Source organism: Colletes latitarsis, chromosome 4 (assembly GCF_051014445.1).
Source record: "Colletes latitarsis isolate SP2378_abdomen chromosome 4, iyColLati1, whole genome shotgun sequence".
NCBI lineage: Eukaryota > Metazoa > Arthropoda > Insecta > Hymenoptera > Colletidae > Colletes > Colletes latitarsis.
Window position 1 is genome coordinate 20,517,585 of NC_135137.1, and position 24,062 is coordinate 20,541,646.

General features: G+C 32.9%; 3 long non-coding RNA genes across 3 annotated transcripts; all 3 read right to left on the reverse strand.

The window, feature by feature from the left end:
* Positions 1-1,079: 1,079 nt before the first annotated feature.
* Positions 1,080-5,539, reverse strand: LOC143341010 (uncharacterized). The gene is made up of 3 exons (XR_013079549.1): positions 4,287-5,539; positions 4,105-4,150; positions 1,080-2,025 (listed from the first exon to the last, which is right to left on the reverse strand). It is a non-coding gene; the product is annotated as an uncharacterized LOC143341010 (long non-coding RNA).
* A 4,481-nt stretch (positions 5,540-10,020) lies between these two features.
* LOC143341015 (uncharacterized) lies at positions 10,021-14,464 on the reverse strand. Its single transcript, XR_013079551.1, has 3 exons — positions 13,212-14,464; positions 13,030-13,075; positions 10,021-10,950 (listed from the first exon to the last, which is right to left on the reverse strand). It is a non-coding gene; the product is annotated as an uncharacterized LOC143341015 (long non-coding RNA).
* Positions 14,465-18,885: 4,421 nt separating this feature from the next.
* LOC143341009 (uncharacterized) lies at positions 18,886-23,393 on the reverse strand. The gene is made up of 3 exons (XR_013079548.1): positions 22,141-23,393; positions 21,959-22,004; positions 18,886-19,879 (listed from the first exon to the last, which is right to left on the reverse strand). It is a non-coding gene; the product is annotated as an uncharacterized LOC143341009 (long non-coding RNA).
* Between the last annotated feature and the right edge of the window lie 669 nt (positions 23,394-24,062).

Genomic DNA, 24,062 nt, shown 5'->3' on the forward strand with positions numbered 1-24,062 from the left:
AAGAACGATTAGAAAAGAAAAAAACAAGCCGAGAAATTAAAAGAAGAAAAGCTATTGAAAAAAGAAAGAAAAACAGAAAAATGAAAAGGAAAAGGAGAAAGAAAAGCAAGACGAAGAGAAGGAGAAATGTAAAACTCAAACTAAAAATAAAAATAAAGTTAAGAACGTGAAAAGAAAATAATAAATAATATTATTGTGTTGTTTTTACAGGGTGAATGTAGTAACTGAACCAGGTGGTTATGACTATGCAACATTTTTATTAGCATCTTTTTCAAACTCCACTTGGAACAACACTGTACGTATGTATGTATGGGATTATCAGGAACCGTGTTTGTTCGTTAATCGGTACACTCGTATTTATTTCGTTAAACACAGTCACACCTACTACGTACTTTTCTTCAATCTTTCTCTCTTCCGTGCTGTCTTTTCTCGCTTTCTGGGTTATTCACCCATCAGCTGTTCGGCCGTACGCTCGCCGCGTGTTGACGGCTTTTTCGGCGGTAACCGTCTTCGCTCGTGCAAGCTCGTGGACAGCGAACGATTCGCTGTACGGCCAAAAATTCGTGCGCGATTTAATAATTTTCAACTGCACGGTTCCCTACATACAGGGTGTTTGGCCATCCATGGGAAAAATTTTAATGGGGGATTCTAGAGGTCAAAATAAGACGAAAATCAAGAATACCAATTTGTTGATGGAGGCACTGTTAAAAAGTTATTAATGTTTAAAGTTCCGCTCGTACTGAATTTTTTTCTCGAAAATGCGCAAGATTTCGGGGGTATGTCTATACATAAAAAATGATTGTCACCGACCCTCGCAACTGAAAATAATTTTTCACAGAACGATTTGAAATCTTTTTTTTTCATCGAAAAATATAGGCACCCGATTAGATTTTCGGTAAGGAATTTTTTCCTCGAAAGTGCGTAGGATTTCGGGGGTATGTGTAATGACCAAAAATGATTGTAATTGACCCCTGCAACCGAAAATAATTTTTTTAGAAAAATTTTTGAAAAATTTGTTTTTCGCCGAAAAATATCAACACATACTCGAATTTTTTTCTCGAAACTGAGTAGGATTTCGAATATATGTCTATTCACTGAAAATGCTTGTAATTGACCTCCGCAGCCGAAAATAATTTTTCCGGAACGATTTGAAATTTTTGAATTTAATTGTTAATAACTTTTTAACGAAGCCACCATCAACAAATTGGTATTCTTGATTTTCGTCTTAGTTTGGCCTCTAGAATCTCCTATTAAAATGTTTCTCAGGGCTGGCCGAACACCCTGTATACTACTATGTTGGTCAGATCCATGGTTTGTTCCGGTTTGAATCACGCAGTAATGTGGGCCCACAAAGAAGCAGTCAATTAAACCTGATTTCGATCAATATTTTAGAGGATAACACCGGTTAGGTCTGGGTCAGGTCTGGGTTATGCCCGCATCTGGCTCATGATTATGCCTTCTTCGCATACTTGTTGGCCAGATCCTGGGTTTCTTCTGGTTTGAATCACGTAGTAATGTGGTACCACACAGTAACAGTCAATTAAACCTGGATTCGGTCAGTATTTTAGAGGATAACACCGGTTAGGTCTGGGTTAGGTCTGGGATATGCGCGCATCTGGCTTATACTTTCGCCTTTTTCGCATACTTGTTGGCCAGATCCTGGGTTTTTTTCGTGTTTGAATCACGTACTAATGTGGTAACACACTGAAGCAGTCAATTAAACCTGGTTTCGATCAATATTTTAGAGGATAACACCGGTTAGGTCTGGGTTAGGTCTGGGATATGCGCGCATCTGGCTTATACTTTCGCCTTTTTCGCAAACTTGTTGGCCAGATCCTGGGTTTTTTTCGTGTTTGAATCACGTAGTAATGTGGTACCACACTGAAGCAGTCAATTAAACCTGGTTTCGATCAATATTTTAGAGGATAACACCGGTTAGGTCTTGGTTAGGTCTGGGTTATACCAGCATCTGGCTCATGATTTTGCCTTCTTCGCATACGTGTTGGCCACGTGTTGACGATAAAACTGTAAGATAAAGGATGAATTAAGTTCCAAGTCCCTAAAATTTTCCAAATCATAGATTTAAAAATGATTTAGATATTTACATGATTTTAGTGTGGGTATTTATACAAGTATGTAAATCTCTATTTATGCATAACATGTTACCCCTAAATGGGCAAGTTAATGAATTATATACATGTTAATTGTATAATAATAACCCTTTGTTCCTCATAAAAATTCACAACTGAATTGCTATCATTCTAAAAAAATCCATCCCAAAATATATTATCAAAACTAGTAATAAATTATTTGAACAAGGTGATAACAGATTTGAAATATTTAATAAAATTTAAATACCAGAGATTGATAGTATTAATAAAAGATAATATTAATACTATTTTGACACTGTTATTTGATTTTAATATTAATTATAGATACTTTGATTATTGATTTATTAAAACATAAAGTTAATGAAGTCCCAGTAGATTATAAATATTTTAAAGAGCATGAATTAGCATAGAATTTCATAAAAAATTTGATGAGTGATAGAAGTAACTTGAATAATCTGAATTTTGTAGCTTTTACTATATCTTTGGATATGGAATCACAGATTCATTTTATTAATAAAAATAGAGATAGTACTGATGATTTACTCAGACTCGTTAAAGTAAGTGGGCCAAGTGGGAAGAATATTAAGATAGATGGATAGATATTGGTAAAAGTATTCTTCTTGTCCTTATATAGGAAATCTTTAATATTACAAATAAACTCTTTCTGTAAAATCTTGAACTTATCATTATAATTTATAGAATTAAAGTCAACGCATCTAATAATGAAAGTGAACTGAAGTATTTTATAGACTTGTCAAGAACGTTTTTTGGTATATTCCTAGCAAACGACCCGTTCAACGATCGGGATGAGTTATACGTAATTCGATTCGTCTAATTCAGTATATTATTTATATGCATTTCATTATCTGCGGAAATTCGGTATTTTTACAAAGTAACTAAGTATTTTAAATATATTCTGATAGGTTCACAGGTGGAAACAAGTGACTGTCGTTACATGTGTTCAAAATGCCAGCTAGTAAAATGCTAATTTGTTAACAATAACATTTATTGAATGAAATTTCTGCTATTTCTGCAAATATCTCATTGAATAAATCACCATCTTTCTATTATATATACATTTACTAAATACATAATGGCTCAGGTATCCAATGAAGTTACTCTTATTGGAAATATAAAATATTGATAGTATTATATGTTAGAAAAAAGTGGCGTCTTCAATTTAATTCATGTAAGCATCAGTAATGAGATCTTGAAAATTGACGCTGTGATTAATTTTCAAATGGCCTCTGTGCCATTATTTCTACAACAAAATGTTGATTCATCAGTCTCTATCTACTCTACCCTTCCACAATTGCTGCGCAGTATTTTTATTTAATGTTAGTTATATAATATCACGACATTGCTCATAATTATATGTTAGCATATATGGTAATTTTAAAACAATATCTGTAACTGAGTTTGTTTTTAGAAAACCACGTTCTTTGCTTTTCAAATATCTTTATATAATGCAATGGCTTTTAAAAACTAAGGGTATAAACATCTCACCGTAAACCGTAAATAGTTTACATTTTAAAGATCCAGAAACAGGCGCTCATACGAATAAAACAGAAACTACGTGGAAGCATAGTAAACACTTTTTGCCTGAATATTGTCGGTTAGTATTTGCAGTTCCACACGTTTTTTAATATGTTTTTCTAACATATAATACAAAATAATAAATATTATATTTTCTATTTTCAGCAAAAAAGATAATTTCATTGGGTACTTAAGCCATTACGTGTTTTATAAACCTTCCAAGCAAGGAAAGGATGATTTATTTAATCAGTTCTTAAAAGAAATTTCAGAAATTTCATTTGATGATGATTGATTCTGTAAAAAATCAAAATATACCAGACTTAGATGATAATGAAATTTAATAATAAAAACAAGTTAAACCAACGTACTGCGTGCAATAGTAATTTACTATATATTGTAAACACTGTCAGCGGCGGGGAGACATTTTTTACTGTTGCTGCATGTACTGTCTACATACCTGGTTTTAATACTGTCCGCCTGACCGACTCGTGGAAGTTCTATGCCTAAAAAAATGATTTTTATGCATCATACACGTTCTACAAATTCCCATTTGACAATGTAGAATAGATCCAATTAGATAAATTATTTATAATTTTTAAAATGAACATAGCAACGATTTAATGTTAATCATTACATTACCAATTTTTCCAGATATTAGTTTAAAACCATCACCAACTTTAATATCAACCGGGTTTTGTAGATTTTTGGATTCATAAAAGTACTCATCTGTGTTTATTATGTGATCTGAGCAACCACTATCTAGTAGCCATTTAATATTTCTACTTCTTCTATTTTGCTACTTTTCATTACTTCAACCTTGAATGAATTGTAATTTCTACTGTCATCTAGACTCGAATTTCCAGCCACTTTTGTATCGTGTCTATTTTGTATATGTTTGAAAAGGTTGCCTTTTGTAATAATTATTAAAGTTTTCTGGGCAGTAACGTTGGATGTGCCCTGACTTATTACACTTGTAACGTACCGCTTCAGTAGTCGTTGCACTGCTATGCTGATTATCCTTTGAATTGAGATATTTGTTCTGATTGCGTTGTACGTGTCGAAACCTATGACCTCTAGGATTTTTAGTTAAATTTGAACTAAACGTGCGAGTGTAATTTCTGCTGTACTCAAAGTAGTAACTTTTACCGTTTCTCTTTTGATACTCTAACAGTAATTTAGATTTTACATACTCAACTGTTTTCTCCTTCGTTGGCAGTGCATCAATAATATCAACAATAAGTGAGAAGTTAACGTTAATAACAGATAATTCAATTTATCCTCTTCATTCACAGTCTCACCAGTATTTTTGAGCCTATTTATATGCGTTTCAAATTCGTTAAAGAAGTCACTTGGATTTTCACCTTCTTTCATTTTTAATTCTAACAATCTTCTTTTACACAATAGCTTTACTGCACTGTTTTTAACTAGATAAATTTCGTCAAGCTTTGCAATCATATTTTTCGCAGTCGTTTCTGATATTATTAATTCTAACTGAGTGTTTGAAATACTGTTTACGATGTAACTTTTTGCTTTAATTTCTTTTTTATTCCAATCTTCGACTCTTATTTCAGCCGGTCTTTCATCATGTAGAATAACCTCGTTACAGTCTTTCATTTCTAAAAATAAATTTAGCCTGAATTTCCAGTTCCATAAAATATTTGTAACATGAAATCGTCCTTTTTTTCACTTGCCATGCTTCTATCTTAGGTTATCTTCCTTTCACAACTAAATTTCTTTTCTTTACTGTTAACGAACAAACCACGGACCTCTGCTACCATGTTAAAATACTGTTTATATTATTTATTATAATGAATCTTGTTACAAAACAAACACACTTATTTTCCATTGTGAAAAGAAAACTTAAAAACTAAAAGAACATTTCTCGACGTGTGCTTCTTTCACACACACACACACACGCGCGCGCGCGCGCGCGCACACACACACTCCTAAACACTAAAGAAACTAACGAATTTTAAGTCATATTTCTAACAATAACAGTAACAGTTTATAAAAAAATAACGAATTTCCACAGATGCATAGAAATGCATATCAATAATGTACTGAATTAGGCGAATCGAATAATGTATAACTCACCCCGATCCGTTGCTAGGAATGTTCCATAACTTTTCAACAAAGTCTAAAATTTTTCCCAAGGGTGAATACCTATACACTGTATAGATATCCTGTTTCCTTCAACCGAACGACACGTGTCCCTAAAAAATATATTTATAAAGTAAGTCGGTCAAGTAGGAAGAATATTCAGATATTTAAGAATATGAATGTATTGGTAAAAATATCCATTCCTCTTACCTTTATGTCCTGTGTATTGGATAATATAGATTTACATACTTTTACCGCTGAATTCGAAATTCTGAACTAAACATAGGTACAGGACTCGTCAAAACCGTTTTTCATTCTTTTTATAGTTTTATCTGTTTTCCAAAAAACAACCAATTAAATTAAGTTGCAAGAATGCAAAAGCGATAAAACTTACAGAGGCTTTAAATGTTTACTTAAGACTTTGCCTTTTGTAAAAACCGGCGATATTGACTGTGTGTGTGTGTGTGTAAATCGTCGTACGTTCGTGCCCGGTGCAGTAAAACACGTGCATCGATCTAGGTTACGTACGTTCCTCACGTGCCACTTTCTCAATCTATACTTTTAAATAAAAATTTTCGATGAGGTGCATTTGTAGCTATTACGTGTAGCATCATGAGCAAACTCTTAGAAAATCACTCCTACTCCTCATTTGGACAGAATTTTTACTTTCATGATTTTAGCGAAAAGTCGTTTTCCTGCTCGGGGAACACATATGTACAGGGTGTTCGGCCACCCCTGGGAAAAATTTTAATGGGGGATTCTAGATGCCAAAATACGAAAATACAGACGAAAATCAAGAATACCAATTTGTTGATAGAGGCTACGTTGAAAAGTTATTAACAATTAAACTCAAAAATTTCAAATCGTTCTGGAAAAATTGTTATCGGTTGCGGGGGTCAATTACAATCATTTTTGGTGAATACACATACCTCCGAAATCTTACCCACTTTCGAGATAAAAATTCGAGAATGTGTGAAATTTGTTCGATGGAAAAGAAAAATTTCAAATCGTTTTGGAAAAATTATCTTCGGTTGCGGGGGTTACTTACAACCATTTTGGGTGAATCGTCATATCCCCCTAATCATGCGCATTTTCGAGAAAGAAATTCAGTACGGGCGGAACTTTAAACGTTAACAACTTTTTAATAAAGCCTCCATTAACAAATTGGTATTCTTGATTTTCGTCTTACTTTGGTCTCTAGAATCCCCTGGGAGAAATTGTAATGGGAGATTCTAGAGGTTAAAGTAGAACGAAAATCAAGAATACCAATTTGTTGATGGAGTAATACGATACTAAACAAAGTTATTGACGTTTAAAGTTCCGCTCTTACTTTCGAATTTTTTTCTCGAAAATGCGCAGGATTTCGTATGTGGTATGTCTATTCACCGAAAATAATTGTAATTGACCCCCGAAACCGAAAGTAATTTTTTCAGAACGATTTGAAATTTTCTTTTTCTTTCGTCGAAAAATTTAGGCACTGCCTGTCGATTTTTCTTAAAAATTCCTTTCTGATTTTTATTCAGTTTGTAAAATAGTTGTTTAATAATACTCTTTGTGTAGGTACCCATGAGCTCTACTCGCGAAAAAAAACGTTTCATTGGAATATATTCACTATTCACTATATCAGTAGGAGTTGCGGGGGCTGTTTGAAAATTTGACCAGTTATATGGGATTTTTCTCACTTTACGGGGTCAAGGAACAACTTTTCCAACATCTCTACATATTCTCCATTAAAATGTGCGTTGTGTTGCTGTTTGAAACATTAAAATCGTTCGATCCGGCTGTCGACCAAAAAAAAAAATGCTTGTAACTGACCCCTGCAACGAAAACTAATTCTTCCAAGACGATTCGAAATTCTTTTTTACTTGAATTTTTTTTGTCGAAACTGAGTAGGATTTCGGGGGTACGATTCTAACTGACCTCCGCGACCAAAAATAATTTTTTCAGAACGATTTGAAATTTTTTTATTTAATGTTATTAATAACTACTTTTTAACGAAACCTCAGTCGAAAAATTGATATTCTTAATTTTCGTCTTATTTTGGCTTCTAGAATCTCCCATTAAAATTTTTCCCAGGTGTGGCCAAACACCCTGTATATATTAAATCAATATTAATGAAATTACACCTTGACCGAATTCATTTCAATCCCCACACTAATACATATATTGTGTGTATGTACCATAAATGGTCGAGAATGGAGTCACCTTTCCTATACTGGTATTATTAGATGGTCGCAGGTCCTGCATAAATTTCAATTTACATAATTTTTGTTTTGAGTAAACTCATTTTACTTTTTTGTATATTATTACCTAATGCAACTCATATTTTCCAGCCATGCGATGTAGGAATATTTAGACGATTAAAAGTTGCATGGCGAAGGGTAGTGCAGGAACATAGACAAAGTACGTAGGTAGACTAAACCCATTACGAAGGTGAATTTCGCACCAATATATCATACCATATATAAATTCCATGAAGAAGGAAATGCTTTTAAAGCTTGTGGTGGCCTATGACCGTTTAACTCAAATACAATTTACTACACAAAACGTATTTCAGAAAGAAGAAAATAAATTAGAATTCATGTCGCCAGATGAAACTGACATCAATGACAGCAATATAGGTAGTTTTACATAGCATTCAAGAGCATATTCCAGATGATCTGAGAGGGGAACAATTTTCTTTTCTATATAGAAAATATTAAAATACAATCGGGACACAACTCGCAGAGAGAAAGCACTGCTGATGTTCAACGCAGTGCAGTTCATAGTAACAGTAAAACCAATACCAGTGTAGAAGACTAATTTAACAACGTTTCGCTAGAAGAAACTAATATATGATATACTGATCATTAATTAACTTTAATATTTCATGACAATGATGCTTTTACTTTTTTCTAATGGGAATTGTTTTGTTTCCGATGGTACTGAAATCAAACTACATTAATTCTACAACGTTACTTTACTTATTTTCTCGTAAAGACAAAGATTCTTCAGAATCTATTCTGGATAAACATTATCAACATTATCAAAAGATTGAAAAAACAACAAAGAAAAGAAAAGAAAAGAAATATAGAAAGAGTGTGTGCAATCAAAGTTACATCAAAGACATGAAAATAGGCTCAGCTTGAAAAAATAGAAGCAATTGATAACCAGGAAAAAGAAAAACAAAGAATGAAAGAAGAACGATTAGAAAAGAAAAAAACAAGCCGAGAAATTAAAAGAAGAAAAGCTATTGAAAAAAGAAAGAAAAACAGAAAAATGAAAAGGAAAAGGAGAAAGAAAAGCAAGACGAAGAGAAGGAGAAATGTAAAACTCAAACTAAAAATAAAAATAAAGTTAAGAACGTGAAAAGAAAATAATAAATAATATTATTGTGTTGTTTTTACAGGGTGAATGTAGTAACTGAACCAGGTGGTTATGACTATGCAACATTTTTATTAGCATCTTTTTCAAACTCCACTTGGAACAACACTGTACGTATGTATGTATGGGATTATCAGGAACCGTGTTTGTTCGTTAATCGGTACACTCGTATTTATTTCGTTAAACACAGTCACACCTACTACGTACTTTTCTTCAATCTTTCTCTCTTCCGTGCTGTCTTTTCTCGCTTTCTGGGTTATTCACCCATCAGCTGTTCGGCCGTACGCTCGCCGCGTGTTGACGGCTTTTTCGGCGGTAACCGTCTTCGCTCGTGCAAGCTCGTGGACAGCGAACGATTCGCTGTACGGCCAAAAATTCGTGCGCGATTTAATAATTTTCAACTGCACGGTTCCCTACATACAGGGTGTTTGGCCATCCATGGGAAAAATTTTAATGGGGGATTCTAGAGGTCAAAATAAGACGAAAATCAAGAATACCAATTTGTTGATGGAGGCACTGTTAAAAAGTTATTAATGTTTAAAGTTCCGCTCGTACTGAATTTTTTTCTCGAAAATGCGCAAGATTTCGGGGGTATGTCTATACATAAAAAATGATTGTCACCGACCCTCGCAACTGAAAATAATTTTTCACAGAACGATTTGAAATCTTTTTTTTTCATCGAAAAATATAGGCACCCGATTAGATTTTCGGTAAGGAATTTTTTCCTCGAAAGTGCGTAGGATTTCGGGGGTATGTGTAATGACCAAAAATGATTGTAATTGACCCCTGCAACCGAAAATAATTTTTTTAGAAAAATTTTTGAAAAATTTGTTTTTCGCCGAAAAATATCAACACATACTCGAATTTTTTTCTCGAAACTGAGTAGGATTTCGAATATATGTCTATTCACTGAAAATGCTTGTAATTGACCTCCGCAGCCGAAAATAATTTTTCCGGAACGATTTGAAATTTTTGAATTTAATTGTTAATAACTTTTTAACGAAGCCACCATCAACAAATTGGTATTCTTGATTTTCGTCTTAGTTTGGCCTCTAGAATCTCCTATTAAAATGTTTCTCAGGGCTGGCCGAACACCCTGTATACTACTATGTTGGTCAGATCCATGGTTTGTTCCGGTTTGAATCACGCAGTAATGTGGGCCCACAAAGAAGCAGTCAATTAAACCTGATTTCGATCAATATTTTAGAGGATAACACCGGTTAGGTCTGGGTCAGGTCTGGGTTATGCCCGCATCTGGCTCATGATTATGCCTTCTTCGCATACTTGTTGGCCAGATCCTGGGTTTCTTCTGGTTTGAATCACGTAGTAATGTGGTACCACACAGTAACAGTCAATTAAACCTGGATTCGGTCAGTATTTTAGAGGATAACACCGGTTAGGTCTGAGTTAGGTCTGGGATATGCGCGCATCTGGCTTATACTTTCGCCTTTTTCGCATACTTGTTGGCCAGATCCTGGGTTTTTTTCGTGTTTGAATCACGTACTAATGTGGTAACACACTGAAGCAGTCAATTAAACCTGGTTTCGATCAATATTTTAGAGGATAACACCGGTTAGGTCTGGGTTAGGTCTGGGATATGCGCGCATCTGGCTTATACTTTCGCCTTTTTCGCAAACTTGTTGGCCAGATCCTGGGTTTTTTTCGTGTTTGAATCACGTAGTAATGTGGTACCACACTGAAGCAGTCAATTAAACCTGGTTTCGATCAATATTTTAGAGGATAACACCGGTTAGGTCTTGGTTAGGTCTGGGTTATACCAGCATCTGGCTCATGATTTTGCCTTCTTCGCATACGTGTTGGCCACGTGTTGACGATAAAACTGTAAGATAAAGGATGAATTAAGTTCCAAGTCCCTAAAATTTTCCAAATCATAGATTTAAAAATGATTTAGATATTTACATGATTTTAGTGTGGGTATTTATACAAGTATGTAAATCTCTATTTATGCATAACATGTTACCCCTAAATGGGCAAGTTAATGAATTATATACATGTTAATTGTATAATAATAACCCTTTGTTCCTCATAAAAATTCACAACTGAATTGCTATCATTCTAAAAAAATCCATCCCAAAATATATTATCAAAACTAGTAATAAATTATTTGAACAAGGTGATAACAGATTTGAAATATTTAATAAAATTTAAATACCAGAGATTGATAGTATTAATAAAAGATAATATTAATACTATTTTGACACTGTTATTTGATTTTAATATTAATTATAGATACTTTGATTATTGATTTATTAAAACATAAAGTTAATGAAGTCCCAGTAGATTATAAATATTTTAAAGAGCATGAATTAGCATAGAATTTCATAAAAAATTTGATGAGTGATAGAAGTAACTTGAATAATCTGAATTTTGTAGCTTTTACTATATCTTTGGATATGGAATCACAGATTCATTTTATTAATAAAAATAGAGATAGTACTGATGATTTACTCAGACTCGTTAAAGTAAGTGGGCCAAGTGGGAAGAATATTAAGATAGATGGATAGATATTGGTAAAAGTATTCTTCTTGTCCTTATATAGGAAATCTTTAATATTACAAATAAACTCTTTCTGTAAAATCTTGAACTTATCATTATAATTTATAGAATTAAAGTCAACGCATCTAATAATGAAAGTGAACTGAAGTATTTTATAGACTTGTCAAGAACGTTTTTTGGTATATTCCTAGCAAACGACCCGTTCAACGATCGGGATGAGTTATACGTAATTCGATTCGTCTAATTCAGTATATTATTTATATGCATTTCATTATCTGCGGAAATTCGGTATTTTTACAAAGTAACTAAGTATTTTAAATATATTCTGATAGGTTCACAGGTGGAAACAAGTGACTGTCGTTACATGTGTTCAAAATGCCAGCTAGTAAAATGCTAATTTGTTAACAATAACATTTATTGAATGAAATTTCTGCTATTTCTGCAAATATCTCATTGAATAAATCACCATCTTTCTATTATATATACATTTACTAAATACATAATGGCTCAGGTATCCAATGAAGTTACTCTTATTGGAAATATAAAATATTGATAGTATTATATGTTAGAAAAAAGTGGCGTCTTCAATTTAATTCATGTAAGCATCAGTAATGAGATCTTGAAAATTGACGCTGTGATTAATTTTCAAATGGCCTCTGTGCCATTATTTCTACAACAAAATGTTGATTCATCAGTCTCTATCTACTCTACCCTTCCACAATTGCTGCGCAGTATTTTTATTTAATGTTAGTTATATAATATCACGACATTGCTCATAATTATATGTTAGCATATATGGTAATTTTAAAACAATATCTGTAACTGAGTTTGTTTTTAGAAAACCACGTTCTTTGCTTTTCAAATATCTTTATATAATGCAATGGCTTTTAAAAACTAAGGGTATAAACATCTCACCGTAAACCGTAAATAGTTTACATTTTAAAGATCCAGAAACAGGCGCTCATACGAATAAAACAGAAACTACGTGGAAGCATAGTAAACACTTTTTGCCTGAATATTGTCGGTTAGTATTTGCAGTTCCACACGTTTTTTAATATGTTTTTCTAACATATAATACAAAATAATAAATATTATATTTTCTATTTTCAGCAAAAAAGATAATTTCATTGGGTACTTAAGCCATTACGTGTTTTATAAACCTTCCAAGCAAGGAAAGGATGATTTATTTAATCAGTTCTTAAAAGAAATTTCAGAAATTTCATTTGATGATGATTGATTCTGTAAAAAATCAAAATATACCAGACTTAGATGATAATGAAATTTAATAATAAAAACAAGTTAAACCAACGTACTGCGTGCAATAGTAATTTACTATATATTGTAAACACTGTCAGCGGCGGGGAGACATTTTTTACTGTTGCTGCATGTACTGTCTACATACCTGGTTTTAATACTGTCCGCCTGACCGACTCGTGGAAGTTCTATGCCTAAAAAAATGATTTTTATGCATCATACACGTTCTACAAATTCCCATTTGACAATGTAGAATAGATCCAATTAGATAAATTATTTATAATTTTTAAAATGAACATAGCAACGATTTAATGTTAATCATTACATTACCAATTTTTCCAGATATTAGTTTAAAACCATCACCAACTTTAATATCAACCGGGTTTTGTAGATTTTTGGATTCATAAAAGTACTCATCTGTGTTTATTATGTGATCTGAGCAACCACTATCTAGTAGCCATTTAATATTTCTACTTCTTCTATTTTGCTACTTTTCATTACTTCAACCTTGAATGAATTGTAATTTCTACTGTCATCTAGACTCGAATTTCCAGCCACTTTTGTATCGTGTCTATTTTGTATATGTTTGAAAAGGTTGCCTTTTGTAATAATTATTAAAGTTTTCTGGGCAGTAACGTTGGATGTGCCCTGACTTATTACACTTGTAACGTACCGCTTCAGTAGTCGTTGCACTGCTATGCTGATTATCCTTTGAATTGAGATATTTGTTCTGATTGCGTTGTACGTGTCGAAACCTATGACCTCTAGGATTTTTAGTTAAATTTGAACTAAACGTGCGAGTGTAATTTCTGCTGTACTCAAAGTAGTAACTTTTACCGTTTCTCTTTTGATACTCTAACAGTAATTTAGATTTTACATACTCAACTGTTTTCTCCTTCGTTGGCAGTGCATCAATAATATCAACAATAAGTGAGAAGTTAACGTTAATAACAGATAATTCAATTTATCCTCTTCATTCACAGTCTCACCAGTATTTTTGAGCCTATTTATATGCGTTTCAAATTCGTTAAAGAAGTCACTTGGATTTTCACCTTCTTTCATTTTTAATTCTAACAATCTTCTTTTACACAATAGCTTTACTGCACTGTTTTTAACTAGATAAATTTCGTCAAGCTTTGCAATCATATTTTTCGCAGTCGTTTCTGATATTATTAATTCTAACTGAGTGTTTGAAATACTGTTTACGATGTAACTTTTTGCTTTAATTTCTTTTTTATTCCAATCTTCGACTCTTATTTCAGCCGGTCTTTCATCATGTAGAATAACCTCGTTACAGTCTTTCATTTCTAAAAATAAATTTAGCCTGAATTTCCAGTTCCATAAAATATTTGTAACATGAAATCGTCCTTTTTTTCACTTGCCATGCTTCTATCTTAGGTTATCTTCCTTTCACAACTAAATTTCTTTTCTTTACTGTTAACGAACAAACCACGGACCTCTGCTACCATGTTAAAATACTGTTTATATTATTTATTATAATGAATCTTGTTACAAAACAAACACACTTATTTTCCATTGTGAAAAGAAAACTTAAAAACTAAAAGAACATTTCTCGACGTGTGCTTCTTTCACACACACACACACACGCGCGCGCGCGCGCACACACACACACACACACTCCTAAACACTAAAGAAACTAACGAATTTTAAGTCATATTTCTAACAATAACAGTAACAGTTTATAAAAAAATAACGAATTTCCACAGATGCATAGAAATGCATATCAATAATGTACTGAATTAGGCGAATCGAATAATGTATAACTCACCCCGATCCGTTGCTAGGAATGTTCCATAACTTTTCAACAAAGTCTAAAATTTTTCCCAAGGGTGAATACCTATACACTGTATAGATATCCTGTTTCCTTCAACCGAACGACACGTGTCCCTAAAAAATATATTTATAAAGTAAGTCGGTCAAGTAGGAAGAATATTCAGATATTTAAGAATATGAATGTATTGGTAAAAATATCCATTCCTCTTACCTTTATGTCCTGTGTATTGGATAATATAGATTTACATACTTTTACCGCTGAATTCGAAATTCTGAACTAAACATAGGTACAGGACTCGTCAAAACCGTTTTTCATTCTTTTTATAGTTTTATCTGTTTTCCAAAAAACAACCAATTAAATTAAGTTGCAAGAATGCAAAAGCGATAAAACTTACAGAGGCTTTAAATGTTTACTTAAGACTTTGCCTTTTGTAAAAACCGGCGATATTGACTGTGTGTGTGTGTGTGTAAATCGTCGTACGTTCGTGCCCGGTGCAGTAAAACACGTGCATCGATCTAGGTTACGTACGTTCCTCACGTGCCACTTTCTCAATCTATACTTTTAAATAAAAATTTTCGATGAGGTGCATTTGTAGCTATTACGTGTAGCATCATGAGCAAACTCTTAGAAAATCACTCCTACTCCTCATTTGGACAGAATTTTTACTTTCATGATTTTAGCGAAAAGTCGTTTTCCTGCTCGGGGAACACATATGTACAGGGTGTTCGGCCACCCCTGGGAAAAATTTTAATGGGGGATTCTAGATGCCAAAATACGAAAATACAGACGAAAATCAAGAATACCAATTTGTTGATAGAGGCTACGTTGAAAAGTTATTAACAATTAAACTCAAAAATTTCAAATCGTTCTGGAAAAATTGTTATCGGTTGCGGGGGTCAATTACAATCATTTTTGGTGAATACACATACCTCCGAAATCTTACCCACTTTCGAGATAAAAATTCGAGAATGTGTGAAATTTGTTCGATGGAAAAGAAAAATTTCAAATCGTTTTGGAAAAATTATCTTCGGTTGCGGGGGTTACTTACAACCATTTTGGGTGAATCGTCATATCCCCCTAATCATGCGCATTTTCGAGAAAGAAATTCAGTACGGGCGGAACTTTAAACGTTAACAACTTTTTAATAAAGCCTCCATTAACAAATTGGTATTCTTGATTTTCGTCTTACTTTGGTCTCTAGAATCCCCTGGGAGAAATTGTAATGGGAGATTCTAGAGGTTAAAGTAGAACGAAAATCAAGAATACCAATTTGTTGATGGAGTAATACGATACTAAACAAAGTTATTGACGTTTAAAGTTCCGCTCTTACTTTCGAATTTTTTTCTCGAAAATGCGCAGGATTTCGTATGTGGTATGTCTATTCACCGAAAATAATTGTAATTGACCCCCGAAACCGAAAGTAATTTTTTCAGAACGATTTGAAATTTTCTTTTTCTTTCGTCGAAAAATTTAGGCACTGCCTGTCGATTTTTCTTAAAAATTCCTTTCTGATTTTTATTCAGTTTGTAAAATAGTTGTTTAATAATACTCTTTGTGTAGGTACCCATGAGCTCTACTCGCGAAAAAAAACGTTTCATTGGAATATATTCACTATTCACTATATCAGTAGGAGTTGCGGGGGCTGTTTGAAAATTTGACCAGTTATATGGGATTTTTCTCACTTTACGGGGTCAAGGAACAACTTTTCCAACATCTCTACATATTCTCCATTAAAATGTGCGTTGTGTTGCTGTTTGAAACATTAAAATCGTTCGATCCGGCTGTCGACCAAAAAAAAAAATGCTTGTAACTGACCCCTGCAACGAAAACTAATTCTTCCAAGACGATTCGAAATTCTTTTTTACTTGAATTTTTTTTGTCGAAACTGAGTAGGATTTCGGGGGTACGATTCTAACTGACCTCCGCGACCAAAAATAATTTTTTCAGAACGATTTGAAATTTTTTTATTTAATGTTATTAATAACTACTTTTTAACGAAACCTCAGTCGAAAAATTGATATTCTTAATTTTCGTCTTATTTTGGCTTCTAGAATCTCCCATTAAAATTTTTCCCAGGTGTGGCCAAACACCCTGTATATATTAAATCAATATTAATGAAATTACACCTTGACCGAATTCATTTCAATCCCCACACTAATACATATATTGTGTGTATGTACCATAAATGGTCGAGAATGGAGTCACCTTTCCTATACTGGTATTATTAGATGGTCGCAGGTCCTGCATAAATTTCAATTTACATAATTTTTGTTTTGAGTAAACTCATTTTACTTTTTTGTATATTATTACCTAATGCAACTCATATTTTCCAGCCATGCGATGTAGGAATATTTAGACGATTAAAAGTTGCATGGCGAAGGGTAGTGCAGGAACATAGACAAAGTACGTAGGTAGACTAAACCCATTACGAAGGTGAATTTCGCACCAATATATCATACCATATATAAATTCCATGAAGAAGGAAATGCTTTTAAAGCTTGTGGTGGCCTATGACCGTTTAACTCAAATACAATTTACTACACAAAACGTATTTCAGAAAGAAGAAAATAAATTAGAATTCATGTCGCCAGATGAAACTGACATCAATGACAGCAATATAGGTAGTTTTACATAGCATTCAAGAGCATATTCCAGATGATCTGAGAGGGGAACAATTTTCTTTTCTATATAGAAAATATTAAAATACAATCGGGACACAACTCGCAGAGAGAAAGCACTGCTGATGTTCAACGCAGTGCAGTTCATAGTAACAGTAAAACCAATACCAGTGTAGAAGACTAATTTAACAACGTTTCGCTAGAAGAAACTAATATATGATATACTGATCATTAATTAACTTTAATATTTCATGACAATGATGCTTTTACTTTTTTCTAATGGGAATTGTTTTGTTTCCGATGGTACTGAAATCAAACTACATTAATTCTACAACGTTACTTTACTTATTTTCTCGTAAAGACAAAGATTCTTCAGAATCTATTCTGGATAAACATTATCAACATTATCAAAAGATTGAAAAAACAACAAAGAAAAGAAAAGAAAAGAAATATAGAAAGAGTGTGTGCAATCAAAGTTACATCAAAGACATGAAAATAGGCTCAGCTTGAAAAAATAGAAGCAATTGATAACCAGGAAAAAGAAAAACAAAGAATGAAAGAAGAACGATTAGAAAAGAAAAAAACAAGCCGAGAAATTAAAAGAAGAAAAGCTATTGAAAAAAGAAAGAAAAACAGAAAAATGAAAAGGAAAAGGAGAAAGAAAAGCAAGACGAAGAGAAGGAGAAATGTAAAACTCAAACTAAAAATAAAAATAAAGTTAAGAACGTGAAAAGAAAATAATAAATAATATTATTGTGTTGTTTTTACAGGGTGAATGTAGTAACTGAACCAGGTGGTTATGACTATGCAACATTTTTATTAGCATCTTTTTCAAACTCCACTTGGAACAACACTGTACGTATGTATGTATGGGATTATCAGGAACCGTGTTTGTTCGTTAATCGGTACACTCGTATTTATTTCGTTAAACACAGTCACACCTACTACGTACTTTTCTTCAATCTTTCTCTCTTCCGTGCTGTCTTTTCTCGCTTTCTGGGTTATTCACCCATCAGCTGTTCGGCCGTACGCTCGCCGCGTGTTGACGGCTTTTTCGGCGGTAACCGTCTTCGCTCGTGCAAGCTCGTGGACAGCGAACGATTCGCTGTACGGCCAAAAATTCGTGCGCGATTTAATAATTTTCAACTGCACGGTTCCCTACATACAGGGTGTTTGGCCATCCATGGGAAAAATTTTAATGGGGGATTCTAGAGGTCAAAATAAGACGAAAATCAAGAATACCAATTTGTTGATGGAGGCACTGTTAAAAAGTTATTAATGTTTAAAGTTCCGCTCGTACTGAATTTTTTTCTCGAAAATGCGCAAGATTTCGGGGGTATGTCTATACATAAAAAATGATTGTCACCGACCCTCGCAACTGAAAATAATTTTTCACAGAACGATTTGAAATCTTTTTTTTTCATCGAAAAATATAGGCACCCGATTAGATTTTCGGTAAGGAATTTTTTCCTCGAAAGTGCGTAGGATTTCGGGGGTATGTGTAATGACCAAAAATGATTGTAATTGACCCCTGCAACCGAAAATAATTTTTTTAGAAAAATTTTTGAAAAATTTGTTTTTCGCCGAAAAATATCAACACATACTCGAATTTTTTTCTCGAAACTGAGTAGGATTTCGAATATATGCCTATTCACTGAAAATGCTTGTAATTGACCTCCGCAGCCGAAAATAATTTTTCCGGAACGATTTGAAATTTTTGAATTTAATTGTTAATAACTTTTTAACGAAGCCACCATCAACAAATTGGTATTCTTGATTTTCGTCTTAGTTTGGCCTCTAGAATCTCCTATTAAAATGTTTCTCAGGGCTGGCCGAACACCCTGTATACTACTATGTTGGTCAGATCCATGGTTTGTTCCGGTTTGAATCACGCAGTAATGTGGGCCCACAAAGAAGCAGTCAATTAAACCTGATTTCGATCAATATTTTAGAGGATAACACCGGTTAGGTCTGGGTCAGGTCTGGGTTATGCCCGCATCTGGCTCATGATTATGCCTTCTTCGCATACTTGTTGGCCAGATCCTGGGTTTCTTCTGGTTTGAATCACGTAGTAATGTGGTACCACACAGTAACAGTCAATTAAACCTGGATTCGGTCAGTATTTTAGAGGATAACACCGGTTAGGTCTGAGTTAGGTCTGGGATATGCGCGCATCTGGCTTATACTTTCGCCTTTTTCGCATACTTGTTGGCCAGATCCTGGGTTTTTTTCGTGTTTGAATCACGTACTAATGTGGTAACACACTGAAGCAGTCAATTAAACCTGGTTTCGATCAATATTTTAGAGGATAACACCGGTTAGGTCTGGGTTAGGTCTGGGATATGCGCGCATCTGGCTTATACTTTCGCCTTTTTCGCAAACTTGTTGGCCAGATCCTGGGTTTTTTTCGTGTTTGAATCACGTAGTAATGTGGTACCACACTGAAGCAGTCAATTAAACCTGGTTTCGATCAATATTTTAGAGGATAACACCGGTTAGGTCTTGGTTAGGTCTGGGTTATACCAGCATCTGGCTCATGATTTTGCCTTCTTCGCATACGTGTTGGCCACGTGTTGACGATAAAACTGTAAGATAAAGGATGAATTAAGTTCCAAGTCCCTAAAATTTTCCAAATCATAGATTTAAAAATGATTTAGATATTTACATGATTTTAGTGTGGGTATTTATACAAGTATGTAAATCTCTATTTATGCATAACATGTTACCCCTAAATGGGCAAGTTAATGAATTATATACATGTTAATTGTATAATAATAACCCTTTGTTCCTCATAAAAATTCACAACTGAATTGCTATCATTCTAAAAAAATCCATCCCAAAATATATTATCAAAACTAGTAATAAATTATTTGAACAAGGTGATAACAGATTTGAAATATTTAATAAAATTTAAATACCAGAGATTGATAGTATTAATAAAAGATAATATTAATACTATTTTGACACTGTTATTTGATTTTAATATTAATTATAGATACTTTGATTATTGATTTATTAAAACATAAAGTTAATGAAGTCCCAGTAGATTATAAATATTTTAAAGAGCATGAATTAGCATAGAATTTCATAAAAAATTTGATGAGTGATAGAAGTAACTTGAATAATCTGAATTTTGTAGCTTTTACTATATCTTTGGATATGGAATCACAGATTCATTTTATTAATAAAAATAGAGATAGTACTGATGATTTACTCAGACTCGTTAAAGTAAGTGGGCCAAGTGGGAAGAATATTAAGATAGATGGATAGATATTGGTAAAAGTATTCTTCTTGTCCTTATATAGGAAATCTTTAATATTACAAATAAACTCTTTCTGTAAAATCTTGAACTTATCATTATAATTTATAGAATTAAAGTCAACGCATCTAATAATGAAAGTGAACTGAAGTATTTTATAGACTTGTCAAGAACGTTTTTTGGTATATTCCTAGCAAACGACCCGTTCAACGATCGGGATGAGTTATACGTAATTCGATTCGTCTAATTCAGTATATTATTTATATGCATTTCATTATCTGCGGAAATTCGGTATTTTTACAAAGTAACTAAGTATTTTAAATATATTCTGATAGGTTCACAGGTGGAAACAAGTGACTGTCGTTACATGTGTTCAAAATGCCAGCTAGTAAAATGCTAATTTGTTAACAATAACATTTATTGAATGAAATTTCTGCTATTTCTGCAAATATCTCATTGAATAAATCACCATCTTTCTATTATATATACATTTACTAAATACATAATGGCTCAGGTATCCAATGAAGTTACTCTTATTGGAAATATAAAATATTGATAGTATTATATGTTAGAAAAAAGTGGCGTCTTCAATTTAATTCATGTAAGCATCAGTAATGAGATCTTGAAAATTGACGCTGTGATTAATTTTCAAATGGCCTCTGTGCCATTATTTCTACAACAAAATGTTGATTCATCAGTCTCTATCTACTCTACCCTTCCACAATTGCTGCGCAGTATTTTTATTTAATGTTAGTTATATAATATCACGACATTGCTCATAATTATATGTTAGCATATATGGTAATTTTAAAACAATATCTGTAACTGAGTTTGTTTTTAGAAAACCACGTTCTTTGCTTTTCAAATATCTTTATATAATGCAATGGCTTTTAAAAACTAAGGGTATAAACATCTCACCGTAAACCGTAAATAGTTTACATTTTAAAGATCCAGAAACAGGCGCTCATACGAATAAAACAGAAACTACGTGGAAGCATAGTAAACACTTTTTGCCTGAATATTGTCGGTTAGTATTTGCAGTTCCACACGTTTTTTAATATGTTTTTCTAACATATAATACAAAATAATAAATATTATATTTTCTATTTTCAGCAAAAAAGATAATTTCATTGGGTACTTAAGCCATTACGTGTTTTATAAACCTTCCAAGCAAGGAAAGGATGATTTATTTAATCAGTTCTTAAAAGAAATTTCAGAAATTTCATTTGATGATGATTGATTCTGTAAAAAATCAAAATATACCAGACTTAGATGATAATGAAATTTAATAATAAAAACAAGTTAAACCAACGTACTGCGTGCAATAGTAATTTACTATATATTGTAAACACTGTCAGCGGCGGGGAGACATTTTTTACTGTTGCTGCATGTACTGTCTACATACCTGGTTTTAATACTGTCCGCCTGACCGACTCGTGGAAGTTCTATGCCTAAAAAAATGATTTTTATGCATCATACACGTTCTACAAATTCCCATTTGACAATGTAGAATAGATCCAATTAGATAAATTATTTATAATTTTTAAAATGAACATAGCAACGATTTAATGTTAATCATTACATTACCAATTTTTCCAGATATTAGTTTAAAACCATCACCAACTTTAATATCAACCGGGTTTTGTAGATTTTTGGATTCATAAAAGTACTCATCTGTGTTTATTATGTGATCTGAGCAACCACTATCTAGTAGCCATTTAATATTTCTACTTCTTCTATTTTGCTACTTTTCATTACTTCAACCTTGAATGAATTGTAATTTCTACTGTCATCTAGACTCGAATTTCCAGCCACTTTTGTATCGTGTCTATTTTGTATATGTTTGAAAAGGTTGCCTTTTGTAATAATTATTAAAGTTTTCTGGGCAGTAACGTTGGATGTGCCCTGACTTATTACACTTGTAACGTACCGCTTCAGTAGTCGTTGCACTGCTATGCTGATTATCCTTTGAATTGAGATATTTGTTCTGATTGCGTTGTACGTGTCGAAACCTATGACCTCTAGGATTTTTAGTTAAATTTGAACTAAACGTGCGAGTGTAATTTCTGCTGTACTCAAAGTAGTAACTTTTACCGTTTCTCTTTTGATACTCTAACAGTAATTTAGATTTTACATACTCAACTGTTTTCTCCTTCGTTGGCAGTGCATCAATAATATCAACAATAAGTGAGAAGTTAACGTTAATAACAGATAATTCAATTTATCCTCTTCATTCACAGTCTCACCAGTATTTTTGAGCCTATTTATATGCGTTTCAAATTCGTTAAAGAAGTCACTTGGATTTTCACCTTCTTTCATTTTTAATTCTAACAATCTTCTTTTACACAATAGCTTTACTGCACTGTTTTTAACTAGATAAATTTCGTCAAGCTTTGCAATCATATTTTTCGCAGTCGTTTCTGATATTATTAATTCTAACTGAGTGTTTGAAATACTGTTTACGATGTAACTTTTTGCTTTAATTTCTTTTTTATTCCAATCTTCGACTCTTATTTCAGCCGGTCTTTCATCATGTAGAATAACCTCGTTACAGTCTTTCATTTCTAAAAATAAATTTAGCCTGAATTTCCAGTTCCATAAAATATTTGTAACATGAAATCGTCCTTTTTTTCACTTGCCATGCTTCTATCTTAGGTTATCTTCCTTTCACAACTAAATTTCTTTTCTTTACTGTTAACGAACAAACCACGGACCTCTGCTACCATGTTAAAATACTGTTTATATTATTTATTATAATGAATCTTGTTACAAAACAAACACACTTATTTTCCATTGTGAAAAGAAAACTTAAAAACTAAAAGAACATTTCTCGACGTGTGCTTCTTTCACACACACACACACACGCGCGCGCGCGCGCGCGCACACACACACACACTCCTAAACACTAAAGAAACTAACGAATTTTAAGTCATATTTCTAACAATAACAGTAACAGTTTATAAAAAAATAACGAATTTCCACAGATGCATAGAAATGCATATCAATAATGTACTGAATTAGGCGAATCGAATAATGTATAACTCACCCCGATCCGTTGCTAGGAATGTTCCATAACTTTTCAACAAAGTCTAAAATTTTTCCCAAGGGTGAATACCTATACACTGTATAGATATCCTGTTTCCTTCAACCGAACGACACGTGTCCCTAAAAAATATATTTATAAAGTAAGTCGGTCAAGTAGGAAGAATATTCAGATATTTAAGAATATGAATGTATTGGTAAAAATATCCATTCCTCTTACCTTTATGTCCTGTGTATTGGATAATATAGATTTACATACTTTTACCGCTGAATTCGAAATTCTGAACTAAACATAGGTACAGGACTCGTCAAAACCGTTTTTCATTCTTTTTATAGTTTTATCTGTTTTCCAAAAAACAACCAATTAAATTAAGTTGCAAGAATGCAAAAGCGATAAAACTTACAGAGGCTTTAAATGTTTACTTAAGACTTTGCCTTTTGTAAAAACCGGCGATATTGACTGTGTG